The sequence below is a fragment of the Phyllobates terribilis genome, unplaced genomic scaffold, assembly GCF_046119375.1.
Source record: "Phyllobates terribilis strain yellow unplaced genomic scaffold, ASM4611937v1 Scaffold_3__8_contigs__length_932513732, whole genome shotgun sequence".
Lineage (NCBI taxonomy): Eukaryota > Metazoa > Chordata > Amphibia > Anura > Dendrobatidae > Phyllobates > Phyllobates terribilis.
In genome coordinates this window covers 680,286,309-680,303,828 of record NW_027362763.1, presented here as the reverse complement: position 1 = coordinate 680,303,828, position 17,520 = coordinate 680,286,309, and the positions used below count along the sequence as shown (strand labels likewise).

General features: G+C 44.3%; 1 pseudogene; it reads left to right on the top strand.

Moving 5' to 3' along the window:
* Nucleotides 1-7,157, top strand: part of LOC141258283 (calpain-13-like) — a 33,243-nt pseudogene extending 26,086 nt beyond the window's left edge.
* Nucleotides 7,158-17,520: the final 10,363 nt, after the last annotated feature.

Below are 17,520 nucleotides of genomic sequence, written 5' to 3'. Positions count from 1 at the left end.
TTTTTAGGATACGCTGGGAGGATTTCATTAATACATTTTCAAAACTCATTCTCTGCAACCAAGTTCCTGATTTTTTGATCGAGGAGATCAGCAGAAGAAATGGTGCAAACATATGTTCCGAAGCCAATGGACAAAAGAGAACATTTCCTGGAATAATATGGGTAAAGGTAATTCTGACCAGATTTGGGGACCTCTATAGTTGGAACATTATACTATTTTAAAGGGGTCATCTCATCAGAGATAACCCCTTATAGAATGTGACCGGTGGGACAATAAACTGAGCTATTCAAGTTCCACTCTGGGCACCCTCAACAGACAGCCAGCTAGTATTACATGGTGATAAGTCAGGTGAATGACTATGAATGTAATAAAAGGATGAACTGAATCTGCCAGAATGTTCTGGCTCATGGAGTAGGGTCCTGAGATAGGAAGGCCCCTCCATAGTGTTCATATGCAATTATAGAGCAAATAGCCACAAATGTTTTGGTGAGACCACCCCTTTAAGAAATGGCAGCATTATTTCCCTATTTATGGCTGCAGTACCAGACAAAGCCTGTAAGCAAAATGGGTGCTGTTTCTTTGTACAAAACTCTTGTTTCTTACATCATACAGCCTCTTCATTGTCTTTACTGCAACTTTTTATATTATTTGTTTCATATTTCTGTATATATAAAGATATAATCGCATCACTTTCACTTTAGATTTCTTCAACAAGAATCCTCTGTATAGTATAACGGTGACTGAATGTAATGTATTCAAGAGCGGAGTAAACGTGGTTGTATCTCTCATGCAAGCCAGCAGAAACCGCCACAAATATGGTGACTGGCTGCCGATCGGCTTCGTGATGTTTGAGGTATGTGGCGCCTCGTTGGACAATAACTGACCCTTAAGTAGAGGAAGAAAAGAGAGAAATTTATGAATATGATGAGGTAGACAGGAAATATCTAAAGCTAATTATACAATCTGGTAATTGTCCCAACAATCAGCCATTGTAGCATTTAGTAAAAAGTTGCATTGATTTTATTGATGGCACTGATTGCTTACTGCTCCTACATTTATAGCTGTTAATGTGGTACTATCATGTAGTAGGGCTGGTCTCCCTCTCTTGGGCAAACAACATTAATATCAGTTGGACCTTTCTCCAATAGACCTTGATCCACTTTGGCCCTCTTTACAGCCTTGGGGTGTCGACTACACAGAATGTAGCGAGTGCCACTCATCCCCACTACTAGCTAGCTGTGACGCAGGCACTATTTGCAATTCTTCTTGGTATAGATTCTACAAGGTGTTAAAATCATTCTGCAGTAATTTTGGCCCAATGCAGAGTTTATCGCAGTTCCTGCAAATCAGATGGAGGAATTGGTATTCTGTGAACAGCCCATAGTACTTCATCTTAAAAATACTCTATAGGAATAAGATCTGGGGATTGTAAAGACCACTGAAACAATTAAAATTCATTGTTCTTGGAACCAATCCATGACTATGAAACCCTGGTGTCATGGTGCATCACTCCAGAATATACAGTGGTGGCCAAAAGTATTGGCACCCCTGCAATTCTGTCAGATAATACTCAGTTTCTTCCTGAAATGATTGCAATCACAAATTCTTTGGTATTATTATCTTCATTTAATTTGCTTGCAAGGAAAAAACACAAAAGAGAATGAAGCAAAAATCAAATCATTGATCATTTCACACAAAACTCCAAATATGGGCCAGACAAAAGTATTGGCACCCTCAGCCTAATACTTGGTTGCACAACCTTTAGCCAAAATAACTGCGAACAACCGCTTCCGGTAACCATCAATGAGTTTCTTACAATGCTCTGCTGTAATTGTAGACCATTCTTCTTTGCCAAACTGCTCCAGGTCCCTGATATTTGAAGGGTGCCTTCTCCAAACTGCCATTTTGAGATCTCTCCACAGGTGTTCTATGGGATTCAGGTCTGGACTCATTGCTGGCCACCTTGAAGTCTCCAGTGCTTTCTCTCAAACCATTTTATAGTGCTTTTGGAAGTGTGTTTTGGGTCATTGTCCTGCTGGAAGACCCATGACCTCGGAGGCAGACCCAGCTTTCTCACACTGGGCCCTACATTATGCTGCAAAATTTGTTGGTAGTCTTCAGACTTCATAATGCCATGCACACGGTCAAGCAGTCCAGTGCCAGAGGCAGCAAAGCAACCCCAAAACATCAGGGAACTTCCGCCATGTTTGACTGTAGGGACCGTGTTCTTTTCTTTGAATGCCTCTTTTTTTTTCCTGTACACTCTATGTTGATGCTTTTTGCCAAAAAGCTCTACTTTTGTCTCATCTGACCAGAGAACATTCTTCCAAAACGTTTTAGGCTTTCTCAGGTAAGTTTTGGCAAACTCCAGCCTGGCTTTTTTATGTCTCGGGGTAAGAAGTGGGGTCTTCCTGGGTATCCTACAGTCCCTTTTCATTCAGATGCCGACAGATAGTATGGGTTGACACTGTTGTACCCTCGGACTGCAGGGCAGCTTGAACTTGTTTGGATGTTAGTCGAGGTTCTTTATCCACCATCCGCACAATCTTGCGTTGAAATCTCTCGTAAATTTTTCTTTTCCGTCCACATCTAGGGAGGTTAGCCACAGTGCCATGGGCTTTAAACTTCTTGATGACACTGCGCACGGAAGACACAGGAACATTCAGGTCTTTGGAGATGGACTTGTAGCCTTGACATTGCTCATGCTTCCTCACAATTTTGTTTCTCAAGTCCTCAGACAGTTCTTTGGTCTTCTTTCTTTTCTCCATGCTCAATGTGGTACACACAAGGACACAGGACAGAGGTTGAGTCAACTTTAATCCATGTTAACTAGCTGCAAGTGTGATTTAGTTATTGCCAACACCTGTTAGGTGCCACAGGTAAGTTACAGGTGCTGTTAATTACATGAATTAGAGAAGCATCACATGATTTTTCAAACAGTGCCAATACTTTTGTCCACCCCCTTTTTTTAGGTTTGGTGTGGAATTGTATCCAATTTGGCTTTAGGACAATTCTTTTTGTGTTTTTTCATTGAAGACAAATTAAATGAAGATAATAATACCAAAGAATTTGTGATTGCAATCATTTTCAGGAAGAAACTGAGTATTATCTGACAGAATTGCAGGGGTGCCAATACTTTTGGCCACCACTGTAGGACATACAGTAGATCAGAAGTTGAACATTGGAAATTTTTGCCATTGCATTTGAAAACTTGACTAATTTCGAAATTGATGGCAGTGACACATCTTAGACAAGTTGTGCCCGGGCCGTGACCACCATTGTGTAGCATCTCCTCTTTTTTTTTACACCAGCCTGTAATCGTCTAGGAAATAATAAGACAATTTCTGCAGTTTTGGGGGAGGAACGTTGTCCCATTCTTGTCTGCTGTTGGATTCTTGCTTCTCTCCAGTTTGAGTTTTTTGCCGGATTTTTTGTTTCATAATGCACCAAATGTTTTCCATTGGTGAAAGGTCTGGACTGCCGGTGGCTGATTCCTTACCAACACTTCTCCATGGCCATGCTGCTGTGATGGGTGCAGTGTGTGTAGCATTGTCTGGCTACAATATACAAGGTCTTCCCTGAAATACACGGTGTCTGAATGGAGCAGATGTTGTTCTAACACCTCTATCAATGCTCAACAGTGATGGCACCTCTCATGAGTGATCTGCCCCTGCCATAGGCACCAATGCAGCCCCAACCAGCAGAGCTGCAGAACTGTGCGCTGATAACAAGCTGGATGGTCCCTCTCCTCCTGAGTCCACAGGACACGACGTCTGTAGTTTTCATAAAGAATTTCATATTTTGATTCATCTAACCACAGAAACATTTTCCATTTTGCTTCAGTTCATTACCATTATAATCGAGCTTTGGCCCAGAGAAGACGGCAGAGTTTCTGGATTGTGCTGATATTGGCTTCTTCTTTGCATGATTGTGCTTTCCCTTACATTTGTGGATTACTTGGCAAATGTGCTCACAGACATTGATTTCTGGAAGTATTCCTGAGCCCATGCAGTGATTTGCATGACCAATCATGGCTGTTAATAATGCAGTGCAGCCTGAGGGCCCGTAGGTAGCGGTAGAGGAGCGGGGCACTGGCGGCAGCAGCCGCCGCTGCAGCCTACACTTTCCCCGCTGCTAAAGAAAATGAATATCCACTGCTCCCCACGACCTTGGGGCGTGGGGAGCACTGAATATTCATGCTCCTTAATAGCAGCAGACAGTGTAGCCGTGCTGCGGCTCCTGCTGCTGCGGGAATCGCCTGTGCCCGCTGTTAAAGGGCATGAATATTCAACCTCTCTCCACGCCCATGGGCGTGGGGCGGGGTGAATATTCATGGCCTTTAATAAGCAGGCACATGCGATAGCCCGGCAGCAGCAGGAGCAGCAGCGCGGCTATACTGTGTGCCGGCTATGAAGGAGAGTGAAGTCACTGCTCCCCGCGCACACAGTCCCGGTGTGGGAAGCAGTGATTTCCGGCAGCTGATCTATCCATGTGAGCTGCGCATGGTAGTGTCGTCATGCGCGACTCACATGGAGAGATCAGTGCGAGCAGACAGGACGCAGCGCTGGAGGAGAGAAGAAAGGTGAGTAAGAGTGTTTATTTATTTTTTTATGTTCAGCCTGATGGGGATTAGGGGGACCATGCATACTAGGATAAGGATGAGGGGGGCATACATACCAGGGTAAGGATGAGGGGTGCCATACATACCAGGGTAACGCTGAGGGGGCCATACACAACAGGATAAAGATGAGGGGGCCATACATAACAAGATAAAGATGAGGGAGCCATACATACAAGGATAACTCTGAGGGGGGCATACATAACAGGATAAAGATGAGGAGGCCATGCATACAAGGATAGGGATTAGGGGTGCCATGCATACCAGGATAGGGATTAGGGGTACCATGCATACCAGGATGTGGATGAGTGGTTCCATGCATACCAGGACAGGGATGAGGGGTGCCATGCATATCAGGATAGGGATTAGGGGTGCCATGCATACCAGGATAGGGATGAGGGGTGCCATGCATACCAGGATGGGGATTAGGGGTGCCATGCATACCAGGACGGGGATGAGGGGTGCCATGCATACCAGGACAGGGATGAGGGGTGCCATGCATATCAGGATAGGGATGAGGGGTGCCATGCATACCAGGATGGGGATTGCTGTGCCATGCATACCAGGATGGAGATTGCTGTGCCATTCATACCAGGATGGGGATTGCTGTGCCATGCATATCAGGATAGGGATTAGGGGTGCCATGCATACCAGGATAGGGATGAGGCGTGCCATGCATACCAGGATAGGGGTTAGGGGTGCCATGCATACCGGGATAGGGATTAGGGGTGCCATTCATACCAGGATAGGGATGAGGGGTGCCATGCATACCAGGACAGGGATGAGGGGTGCCATGCATACCAGGACAGGGATGAGAGGTGCATGGCATACCAGGATGGGGATGGGGACCACATATTAAAGGAAGGGGGGGGCATATATACCAGGATAGGGGATATTGTCAGAATTGGGGGATATTACCCCTATACCAGTGTCAGCAGAAGACCCCCTCCCCCTTAACAGTGCATCATGACCCTATTTTTTGCTTACATTTTTTTTTTTCCTCCTCTAAAACCTAGGTGCGTCTTATGGTCCGGTGCGTCTTATAGTCCGAAAAATACGCTTTTCCAGGACCATGTTAACCCTGTCCCCACGTTCTTGAAATGTTTCGCTGCCATCAATTTCTAAATGAGTTAATTTTTTCATGTGAAATGGAAAAATGTTCAACATTCAAAGAGGTGAATAAAATATGGCGATAAGAGATTTCCAAATCATTGCATTCTTATTTTTGTTACATTTTCCAGGGTCCCAACTTTTTTAGAATCGGGGTTCTATATTATTACAATTATTTTCCACATTCTATTCCTCTTTTATTAGAATGGTTATTAATATTTGTAGATTGTGAGCCCTCGCGGGCAGGGTCCTCGCTCCTCTTGTACCAGTCGCTGTCACATTGTGTTCAAGATTATTGTAATTGTTCTTGTATTATACCCATTTTTTCACATGTAAAGTGCCATGGAATAAATGGCGCTATAATAATAAATAATAATAATATAGATAATGATTCTGGTTGTCCTTGGGTTTCACAGTTTCCAGGCTCTCAGGATAAAATCCCAGATTCCCTCTTAACTCCAGAAAATATGTCCAGAATTAAGTATTTCAGGAAGTACAATATCACTGAAGCATTTAACCTGTCGCCGGGGCGGTACGGCATCATACCGTATACTGCGCAGAAGGAGCACGAATCTCAATTCCTCTTTCAAGTTTTCCTGAAGAGTGAAGGCTGCACAGAGTATGTAACTCCACGTTTCTTCAGCACTGGGTCCTATGGTCATTATTAGTTCTAGTAAAAAGACCCCAAATCTCATTTTTACTTTTATCCTTTGAAGATAAAAGTAAAAATAACCACACACATCTATTCTTACCCCGGCAGCTTCAGTGATTTGTGCAGTACATGAAGCTTCTTATGTCATCTGACCACTGAGACTCGTGATCGGCTGCAGCGATCAAATAACCCATGATTTTCCATTCTAGTTACCTGATCACTGCAGCCAATCATGGGCCTTAGCGAACAGGTGATCAAAGAATAAGACCCCATCACTTCCTGTGCTGCCACAGATCAACAGAGCTACCAGTGCTGAATCCATCTACTATAAAGCAGGTGATTTTGCCTCATTTTATTGTTTTACAACTAACTCTTCCTTCTTGGAATTTTTCCAAGAAGTTGGACAACCCCTTATAATCATAAAATAAATCGCCATTGATTTAGTAAATTGTATATTTTAGTATTCATTTATCACCAGCAACCCCTTAAAAATAATTTCTACAATTAATTTATATATAATTCCACTTTATTTTTTACAGTGTCTGCAATTTTATCATGAAAAATCAATTTAGAATCCTTTAAGGACACCAAATGTATGAAGAATGGATGGGAAAGATTTGGCTCTAACTAGGTCAGTCGGAATGGCCAGAAGTGCGAGAATCCTGAACATTTCATAATATTGAACCACTCAATTTTTAAGAAATGTAGAAAAAAAAAAAGACGTCATTTTGATTCATTTTTTTTTAGTAACAATCTTATAAGATTGATAAAATGATCCTTTTAAAAAAGTTTCCAATCTTGTGCACTATGAAATCTGCTTGTAGGAATTGGCAATGTACTTTGAAACCCTTCTGTCTCATGAATGTTCAGTCTTTTGGCCGCCATCACCAAGGACCTGTAAGAATATTAGTGCCCGGGAAGGCACCAAGATTGGATTCCTTGCTCATAAATGTTTCCACTTATGTTCTTTAAGCTTCAGATAAGCGAAAAGTCCACCAGCTCAAAAAAGGACAAAAGGGCAACAAAAAATGTCAATGTACAATATATTTTTGGGGGATTGGTAGGGCGTTTCACCTAGAAAACTTTGCCAGCTGTTTCATGGTTTGGAGAAGGTTGAAATACTTCATTAACGAGCTGATAATCTACAGTCTTAAGATACAACAAAGAAAAATAGTGCTCCCATCCCGTACATGGAGCGCTCACGTCATTGTCATGCAGTTACATTTTTTACCAAGCCATCATGTTCTCCTCTCCGGTGTTGTTTGTGTCTATCATGTGACTCATTTTTTTATCTTGCCTTTTTCTATTTATACTAACAAACAGATATATTTTATTATGATATTTATTAGTTGTCCATTTTCTTTGAATGTTTCAGTTTTCTATTGGGCTTATGCTTTACTTGCATGCACCATTTAGTCGTAGCTTTATATTGTTTTCTATACTTTTCATACTTTTGTGCCGTGTTATTATATTGTCTATTTTTGTAATGATGCTAAAAAACAGATTGTTGTTCGAAATATGAATAGAGCTTGTTTGTGAGTATGATCACTATGGTCCACTGTATATGAGTAGTATTAAAAGAGTTCTCTTTTTATAAATACAGTATATACTCTTATGTATATAGAAGGGTATTATAGTAGTTATATTCTTGTATATAGGAGCAATATTATAGTAGTTATATTCTTGTACATAGGAGCAGTATTATAGTAGTTATATTATTGCATATAGGAGCAGTATTATAGTAATATTCTTGTACACAGGGGCAGTATTATAGTAGTTATATTCTTGTACATAGGAGCAGTATTATAGTAGTTATATTCTTGTACATTGAGGCAGTATTATAGTAGTTATATTCTTGTACATAGGGGGCAGTATTGTAGTAGTTATATTCTTGTACATAGGGGACAGTATTATAGTAGTTATATTCTTGTACATAGGGGACAGTATTATAGTAGTTATATTCTTGTACATTGGGGCAGTATTATAGTAGTTATATTCTTGTACATAGGAGCAGTATTATAGTAGTTATATTCTTGTACATAGGAGCAGTATTATAGTAGTTATATTCTTGTACATGGAGGCAGTATTATAGTAGTTATATTCTTGTACATAGAGGCAGTATTATAGTAGTTATATTCTGGTACATAGGGGCAGTATTATAGTACTTATATCCTTGTATATAGGAGCAGTATTATAGTAGTTATATTCTTGTACATAGGATCAGTATTATAGTAGATATATCCTTGTATATAGGAGCAGTATTATAGTAGTTATATTCTTGTACATAGGGAGCAGTATTATAGTAGTTATATTCTTGTACATAGGAGCAGTATTATAGTAGTTATATTCTTGTACATGGGGGCAGTATTATAGTAGTTATATTCTTGTACATAGGAGGCAGTATTATAGTAGTTATATTCTTGTACATAGGAGCAGTATTATAATAGTTATATTCTTGTACATAGGGGGCAGTATTATAGTAGTTATATTCTTGTACATAGGAGCAGTATTATAGTAGTTATATTCTTGTAAATGGGGGCAGTATTATAGTAGTTATATTGTTGTACATAGGAACAGTATTATAGTAGTTATATTCTTGTACATAGGGAGCAGTATTATAGTAGTTATATTCTTGTACATAGGAACAGTATTATAGTAGTAGTATTCTTGTACGTAGGAGCAGTATTGGAGTAGTTATATTCTTGTACATAGGAGCAGTATTATAGTAGTCATTTTCTTGTACATAGGGAGCAGTATTATAGTAGTTATATTCCTGTACATAGGAACAGTATTATAGCAGTTATATTCTTGTACATAGGGGGCAGTATTATAGTAGTTATATTCTTGTACATAGGGAGCAGTATTATAATAGTTACATTCTTGTACATAATATTTATTGGATAAATAGATACACATACTGATAATAGCATATATAATATAAAATGCATGACATTATTATTATTTATTATTATAGCACCATTTATTCCATGGCGCTTTACATGTGAAAAGGGTATACGTAATAGAAACAAGTACAATCATCTTAGACAATAGAAGTTGCTGACGGGTACAGGAGGAGAGAGTACCCTGCCCACGAGGGCTCACAATCTACATTACCATAAAAATGAGAAGAAATACAAAATACATATTATAAACATATGTTTTGTAATATAATGATAAATCCTGTTTGCTATTGTTTAATCCTTGTGGGTTTTTAGTTACCACTTTCAAAATCCAAAATGCTTCTCTAGTAAAAATGTCCCAGCGATGGTCACCACCTCTAGAGGTGGCATTTACTCTTTCAATGCCCGGCACAGAAAAAAAACGGAATTATCGCCTTTGGGAACAAAAGTGAAATGTAGGAAGGCTGCTGATACATTGTGATCTTTGCTTCCTATGTCAAACAGGTGTCTTCAGATATGGATTTTTAAATAACCTGTAGCGCATCTGATACATTGTACTTTGCATATTGAACCCGATATGAGACACATGACTAAACTTGTCTTCCAATTAATATACTGTTGAACTGAACAAGACATATGATATGTGAATAATGCAAAAGTTTTACATATGTTGATGACTGAACAGCTCATGAATATTTTATAACCCAACCTATAAGTGTCATGTTGCTAAAGCCAAGTTTAGGATTTTGTGGAGGTATTAAAAAAAACTACAAGAGAGAAGATTCAAAACGTTAGCTACACGGGACAGATATTTTAACCTTTGACTCTTATCCAGGGTTGGGTCTTGGTACAGCACAGGTAGAAATATACAGACAATGTCATAAATAATTTAATAGTCATTACTAGTGATGGATGAGCACTAAAATGCTCGGGTGCTCGATGCTCGGGTCGAGCACATTGGAATACTCGGGTGCTCGACCCGAGCAACGAGCCCAATGTAAGTCTATGGGAAACTCGAGCATTTTTCAGGCGGCTCCCCCCGGCGGTCTGCAGAGGGCCTAAAAATTGCCCAAATCAATGGGAACAGTGCTCAAATGACATGGGAACAGCATGGGGAAGACCCCTGGAAGCATCTCTGACTCCCAGGTCACTGCTGTCAGCAACGTGGTCAGAGGTATTACGCCACTTTTACGGACTGACAATAAAACATACAAAAACGAAACCAAAATGGATTTTCCTGGGAAATATGTTAAGGAACATCCTTTCCAGGGTAATGACTTGTATATAAGGCAAAATAAATAACCAAAACCAAAAATACTCCTCCACACCTTGGGCTATGTTCACACGTAGCGTTTTTGATGCGTTTTTGCACTTTTGCATTGCTTTCAACCAAGACAAATGCATTCACCAGAAAATGTCAGTTTAACATTTTACAACCTTATCTGGCCATGTGGTGTGTGACACTTCATCCGAGACATCCTGTTTCATTTACGATGGAGGAACTTCACGAAACCTATTTTTATAGGGCCATCAGGCGGCCCTTACTATTCTTAAAGGGCCAGCAGTGTGCCCTCACTATTGTTAGAGAGCCATCAGCCGGCTATGCTTTGTTGTTCCCATTATTAACTAGTGGGTCTCCTATACTGTTATTGCGTATGCAGTGACTGCAAGGGCTGCCAAAAATTTGGAAGTACACCAATGTCCCTTGAGACATACAGGTCGGAGAGTCTCCTAAAAACAATGTTCCCATTATTAGGAAGTGGGTCTCCCATAGTGTTTGCCTATGCAGTGAAGCAACGGCTGCCAAAAATTTGGAGGAACTCCAATGCCCCTTGCAAGAGACGTAAAGGTCGGATAGCATCCTAAAAACAATGTTACCATTATTAGGAAGTGGGTCTCCCATAGTATTTACATATGCAGTGAATGCAAAAGCTGCCAAAAGTTTGGAGGAGCTCCAATGCCCCTATCAAGAGATGTAAAGGTCAGAGAGCGTCCTAAAAACAATGTTACCAATATTAGGAAGTGGGTCTCCCATAGTGTTTGCCTATGCAGTGAATGCAAAAACTGACAAAAATTTGGAGGTGATATGATAAATATGGTGGCGAATGATATGGTGATGGAGGATGAGGAGAAGGAGGAGGACAAGAGCAAATAGACAAAATCAGGAAGTGTATACCCATGTGTAGGTGTGAAGAGCTGCGTCAGAATAGACCTCCCAAAATGACACTGAATTTGAGTTTATGTTACGCTGCTATCATTCGGTGGTGTTGAGAAGTCTGGCCCAATCAAGCCCTTGTTCATTTTTATAAGAGTAAGCCTGTTACCTAGTAATTATAAGGCAGAGAGGAATCATGGAGGACGTTGGTACGGTTGGCAAGGTACTCCCTCACCATCCTCCCAAACTTGCACTCCTCGTGAGAGTATCCCTCGCCTCAGGGCCTGTAAGATGGGAGGGTCTGAGAAAACTGTCCCAGAACTGACAGTGTTCCCCTGCCTCTGCTGGATTGGAGTTGTGTCTTTCTCGCCTGTACTCCTTGGTTGTCCAATGAACTGTGACCTCTGCCGCCAGCGTTTTCAGATGGGAATTTTTTAATAATTCCGCAACCAGGGCCTTCTGGTACTGCCCCATTTTAGTAGACCTGTCTGACTCGGGAATAAGAGATAGAAAGTTCTCCTTGTAGAATGGGTCTAGAAGTGTCACCAACCAGTAATGGCTGTCACCCAAAATTTGGAGAACGCGAGGGTCACGGGAAAGGCAGCATAACAAACTCAGCCATGCATGCCAGACTGCTAACAGGCAAGACTTCCATGTCCTCACTAAGAGGACGACTGACCATGCTCTCCTCCCACCTGTCCTCAGGCCATCCACGCTGAACAGACGGTATGACAGTTGTGCAGGTAGTACCATCTATAGCGCATGAAACTAGCTCCTACTCCTCTTCCTCATTGTCACCCAATCCACGTTGGGATGAGATGAGGCTGGGCTGTGTGTAATCACCCTGTATGGTTCCTTGCTCCATCTCATCGTGCTCCGCCTGCAATGCATCCTCTTTAATTGTGAGCAGAGAGCGTTTCAGAAGACAGAGAAGCGGGATGGTTACTCTGATTATGGCGTCATCGTCGCTCACCATCTTGGTGAAGTCCTCAAAGTTTTGGAGGATGGTACATATGTCTGACATCCATGTCCACTCCAGAGGTCTTAAGTGTGGAGTCTAAACTGAATACCGACGGCCTTGTTGATGTTGGTAGTCAACAACTGCCCTCTTCTGCTTACAAATTCTTCCCAACATCTGCAAAGTAGAGTTCCAATGCGTGGGGACATCACATACCAGTCGGTGAGCTGGAAGCAGCAAACGCTGCTGAAACACGGCAAGGGCGGCGGAAGCTGTAGGTAACCTTCTAAAATGGGCACACAGGTGGAGTACTTTGACAAGCAGATCCGGACCTCTGGGAAGGTTTTGAGAAACCACTGAACCACGAGGTTAAGCACATGGGCCAGGCATGGTACGTGTGTGAGCTCGCCTCGCCTCAGAGCAGCCACCAGGTTCCGGCCATTCTCACACAAGATCATGCCTGGCTGTAGGTTCAGCGGTGTCAGCCACAGATCTACCTCCCTTTCAGAGCTGTCCACAACTCTTTAGCATTGTGTGGTTTGTCACCTAAGCATATTAGCTTCAACATAGCCTGTTGCCGCTTGGCCGAGGCAGTGCTGCAGTGCTTCCAGCTTGTGACTGATGTAGTGATTTCGGAGATGGATGCTGAAGAGAAGGAAGAGGAGGTGCAGGAGCTATAGAATGTGGGGGAAACCCTGATTGACCCAGGGCCCGCAAACCTTGGAGTCGGGAGGTCGTGTTCCGTCCCAAGGTCCGACTGGGTCTCGGCTTCCACTATGTTAACCCAGTGTGCCATCAGCGAGATGCACCGTCCCTGCTCACAAGCACTTTCCACATGTCCGTGGTTAGGTGGACTTTCCCAGTAACTGCATTGTTGAGGGCACGGCTAATATTGTGGGACATGTGCTCGTATAATGCGGGGAGGGCACACCTGGAGAAATAGTGGCGGCTGGGGGCTGAGTACCCAGGGACGACCGCCGCCATCAGGTTGCGGAAAGCCTCGGTCTCCACGAGCCTAAAAGGCAACATTTCGAGCGCAAGCAGTCGCGAAATATGTGAATTTAGTAGGGAGGCCTGTGGGGTGTTGGCTGCATATTTGCACTTGCGTTCCAAGGACTGGAGTAGGGACAACTGAATGCTGCGCTGGGACAAAGACGTGGACATGCTTGCTGATGGTGCTAGTTGAGAGTGGTGGGGATTGGTACAGGGCAGGAGGCATCTTCGCATGCGCCATGGACAGAGGATTGGCTTGCACGCACAACAGTGGAAGAAGCTGTGGTGCCACCCACAGACACTGTTCCTGGACCCTGGGGTTCGGCCCACTTAGTCGGATGCTTTGCTGCCATATGTCTGATCATGCTGGTGGTGGTCAGGCTGATAGTTTTGCTACCCCTGCTGATGCTGGCCTGGCAGGTGTTGCAAATGGCCTTTTTTGGATTATCGGCAGAGTCTTTAAAAAACAACCAGACTCGGGAAGACATAACAGTTGTACAGGCAACTTCCATCGTGTTGATGTTACGGGGAATAGTTGCCTGCCTTCTGTCTGCAGCCACCACACTGCTTCTTCCTGCCTGTTGTGCTGCTACTCCTCCCTCCCCCTGTGTGCTGCTGTCCTCGCTCTGTATGTCCTCCTGCCAGGTTGGTTCAGTTACTATATCATCCACCACCTCGTCTTCCACTTCCGCACTCTGGTCCTGACTTTCTGGCAATTGTGTCTCATCATCGTCCACCTCTTGTGACTCTTTCCCACCGTCGCCTTCATGTGACCATGGCTGCTCAAATATTTGGGCATCGCTACATGCGATCTCCACTTGCCCTGTTTCAAGTGGACCGGGCGAGGGGCCCGAATCTATAAATGGAAAAGTGAACAGGTCTTCGGAGTGTGGGTCAGTTGTCTCCGGGCACTCGGCATGGTGGGAGGAAGAAGGATCAGGATGAGAAATATGCAGTCCAGACTCACGGCTACTGAGACTTGACTGTGTGGAAGACAGCGTGGTGGTGGCTAAGTGGAAGCATTATCTGCTATTCAACCAATAACCTTTTCACACTGCTCTGTGTTCAATAGTGGTGTTGTGTGGTCCCCTATTAATTGGGACAGGAAGGTCGAGCGACAAGATGTGGGTGTTTGTTGTGGCACAATTTCAGCTTGCCCACGGCCTCGGCCTCGTCCTCTACATGCACCATCATCACCATCACATCCACTTCCCCATACCTTGCCACGCGCCTTGCCTATTTTAAATGGAGGACAATATTTTCCACATTCAGTACAAATGGCAGAATTTCCAGCGCAATTATATGTGAGCCACAGTTTTAAATAGCTGGCCTGTAGGTAACTATTTTTAACAGCACCAACCTCGTGTCAATAAGTTCGCTGACACACTGCAACAAAATTTCAATGGAGGCCAGAAATGGCAGAATTTTCAGCGCAATTATATGTGATCCGTGTGACGGACAAACCACAGTTTTAAATAGCTGGCCTGTAGGTAACTATTTTTAATAGCACCGACCTCGTGTCAATAAGTTCGCTGACACACTGCAGCAAAATTTCAATGGAGGCCAGAAATTGCAGCTACAGTCTGGTAGCCATCTGTAACAACAATACTACAGTTTGTATCCATGTACTCTTTTGGAGGGCTACCTTGCTTTGCATTGTGGAACCGTCTCTCCCCAGTGACAATGTCATACTCAGCTACTAGAGATGATTGAGTCTTTCAAAATTCAAGTTTACTGCATTTGTTAAATTTTTCAAAAAAATTCAAATTCTCTTGTGTTTCAATACTGCAACGCCTCCATTTACCCTGAAAAGACATGTGTAACATTCTGAGGTCTCCTAGTATGTATTCAACAATAGTGTCTTATAGGTGGGAAACTGTATCAGGCTCTCACTGTTAAGACCTGCAGGTGACATCTTAGTACACACTGGATTATGCTGCCACCTTCTGAATGGCCATTGCTTTTACATGGGTTTTACCCTCCACCCACAATCCTCTTTTACTTAAAGTGACAAGCTGTTTGGTCAACACCGACGTCTTCGGTCGAACCACTATTGGATTTAACAAATCTCATCTCTGTACTGCTATTTTTTGTGTGGCTCATAATTATTCTCTGCAACTGTACTCTTGGGTAGCTTTGAGCGAATTTGTTCGGCATTTCAAATTCAGGTTCGTGTTTGGGGTTCCGGATTGTTTGCGCAAAAAAAATCGGCTCCAACGATAAAGATCCCTGATTTGCCACACTGTCACGCAGATGTTATCTATGTGACAGCGTGGCAAATCAGGGATATTCGTGGATGGAGCCGATTTTTTGGCGAACACAAACTCGAATTTGAAATGCCAAACAAATTCGCTCAACACTGCTCTTGGGTACTCTAGCAATCACTACTCTTACCCTTTGCTTTGCAAACTATCTCAGCCATCTGCCCGAATATGTGTCTACACAGTTTATGTGCAGGTACGACAGCGTCTGTCCCTGGCTGGAGTGGGAGGGGGGTGGAACATCCCAGTAGTGTAGGGGCAGATAGGGGGAGTAGTCTGGGTAAAGATAGGAGCTCATTGGGTGCTGGTCACCTGAGCTCACACATAGAGGGAGTATATAAGGTGGGCACCATCTTAGAACAGGGTCAGAGTTTAGCCTGAGGAGCAGAGCAGAGGAGCTCAGCCAGGAGGGCTGACAGGGAGCTGTGGCTCCGGCTGGGCCCAGCTCCAGAGCAGAGCCTGCAGAGGGAGAGAGGAGAAAAGAAGGACCCAGAGAGGAGACAAGAAGGGAACCCCAAGATCCCAGAATAAAGACAAAAGGGTAAAGGGTTGGCGGACAAGGGTACCGGATCCCAAGCTGGCAGAGGCCAAAACCAACCTTAGCCAGGAACCGGAGGTCGTGGTCAAGATCTGCCACGACCCTCACCAAATCCACTAGAAAGGCACACCGAGTATAGGGTCAGGGAGCCCAAAGGAGGCTTGACCACCAAGAGACCCGAGGGAGCCGGCCAAAAGTGGATCCCTGGTGGGAACGGCCAGAGGAAGGGAGAGTCAGAAAGGAGCTCAGAACCACGCTCCGGAATTGCCTGGGGGTTGGCCGAGTCCAGGACCTGGTGGACGCAGCACGGCTCGGGTGGTCACTCAAGGCCAGAGTGACCAAGAGAACACCAGTAAGTAAAAACCCTGAACTGCATCTCCTGACTCTGAATCTTCTTTCTGCATCAGCACAACCCCCATCATCTACACCTGCTGCCCTGAGGCCATACCCCTCCCGTTGGGGGTTATACCATCACTGCTGCACATATACCACCGGCCTCAGTGGACTGCTCTGCAGCGGCGGCTTCAAAGCCGCACTCAACGGGTGGCGTAGTCGACAATCAAGTTAACATCTACTGCCATAGACTGCCACTTAGTTTGACACCCTGGGCACGGACCGGGTCACCGCCACAAGGACTACTACCCCCATCGAGATCCGGCTCCGGGTATCCCCTACAGCACTGGCCCAGGGGGCGCGTCAACTTTTGGCGTAGTCGGCAGGATAACGTGCCCGAAACCCCCGGGTACTGCGTGCCTGAAGAAAAGTTCACATTTACCTCAAAAAGAAGTCTCCCGCCGGTTCCGGAGGGTCCCCGCCATCGGACGCCATCTCGGATCGGTTCCCGCCGGTTGCCCGCCATCTGCAGCTTTTTCCCGCCATCCACAGAGTTTCCCGCCACTGGGAGGCGATTCCCGCCATCTTGGACAGTTTCCCGCCCTGGCAGAGCGGACGCCATTATGGGCGTGCCAGAGGGTGGTAAGAGACGACCTCCCATCGTGGGCCAGGACCAAGAGTGGCGCCAAAAACGAAGACCGCCCCCACCAGCAGAGACTGCAATGATTGAGATGTCCATCAGCGTGGGGGGTCTGCCCCTGGAACTGACAATCACCAAGTTGCCCCAGGACCGCCCTCAGTATGGGCGGATACAGAACAAAACAGAGAAGATGGGTGCAGCCTGGAGGAGTCTGGAGAGGCGTCTGGAGGAGCCGTACCCGGAGATGGAGGGAGAGCCAGGCAGCACCGACCCAGTGGTCAGGAGCCTGTTGCAAGCGACAACCCCAGAAGGCCTGGTGGAGATCCTGGCGCAGCTCCCCAGAGATCGGGAGCATGCACAGA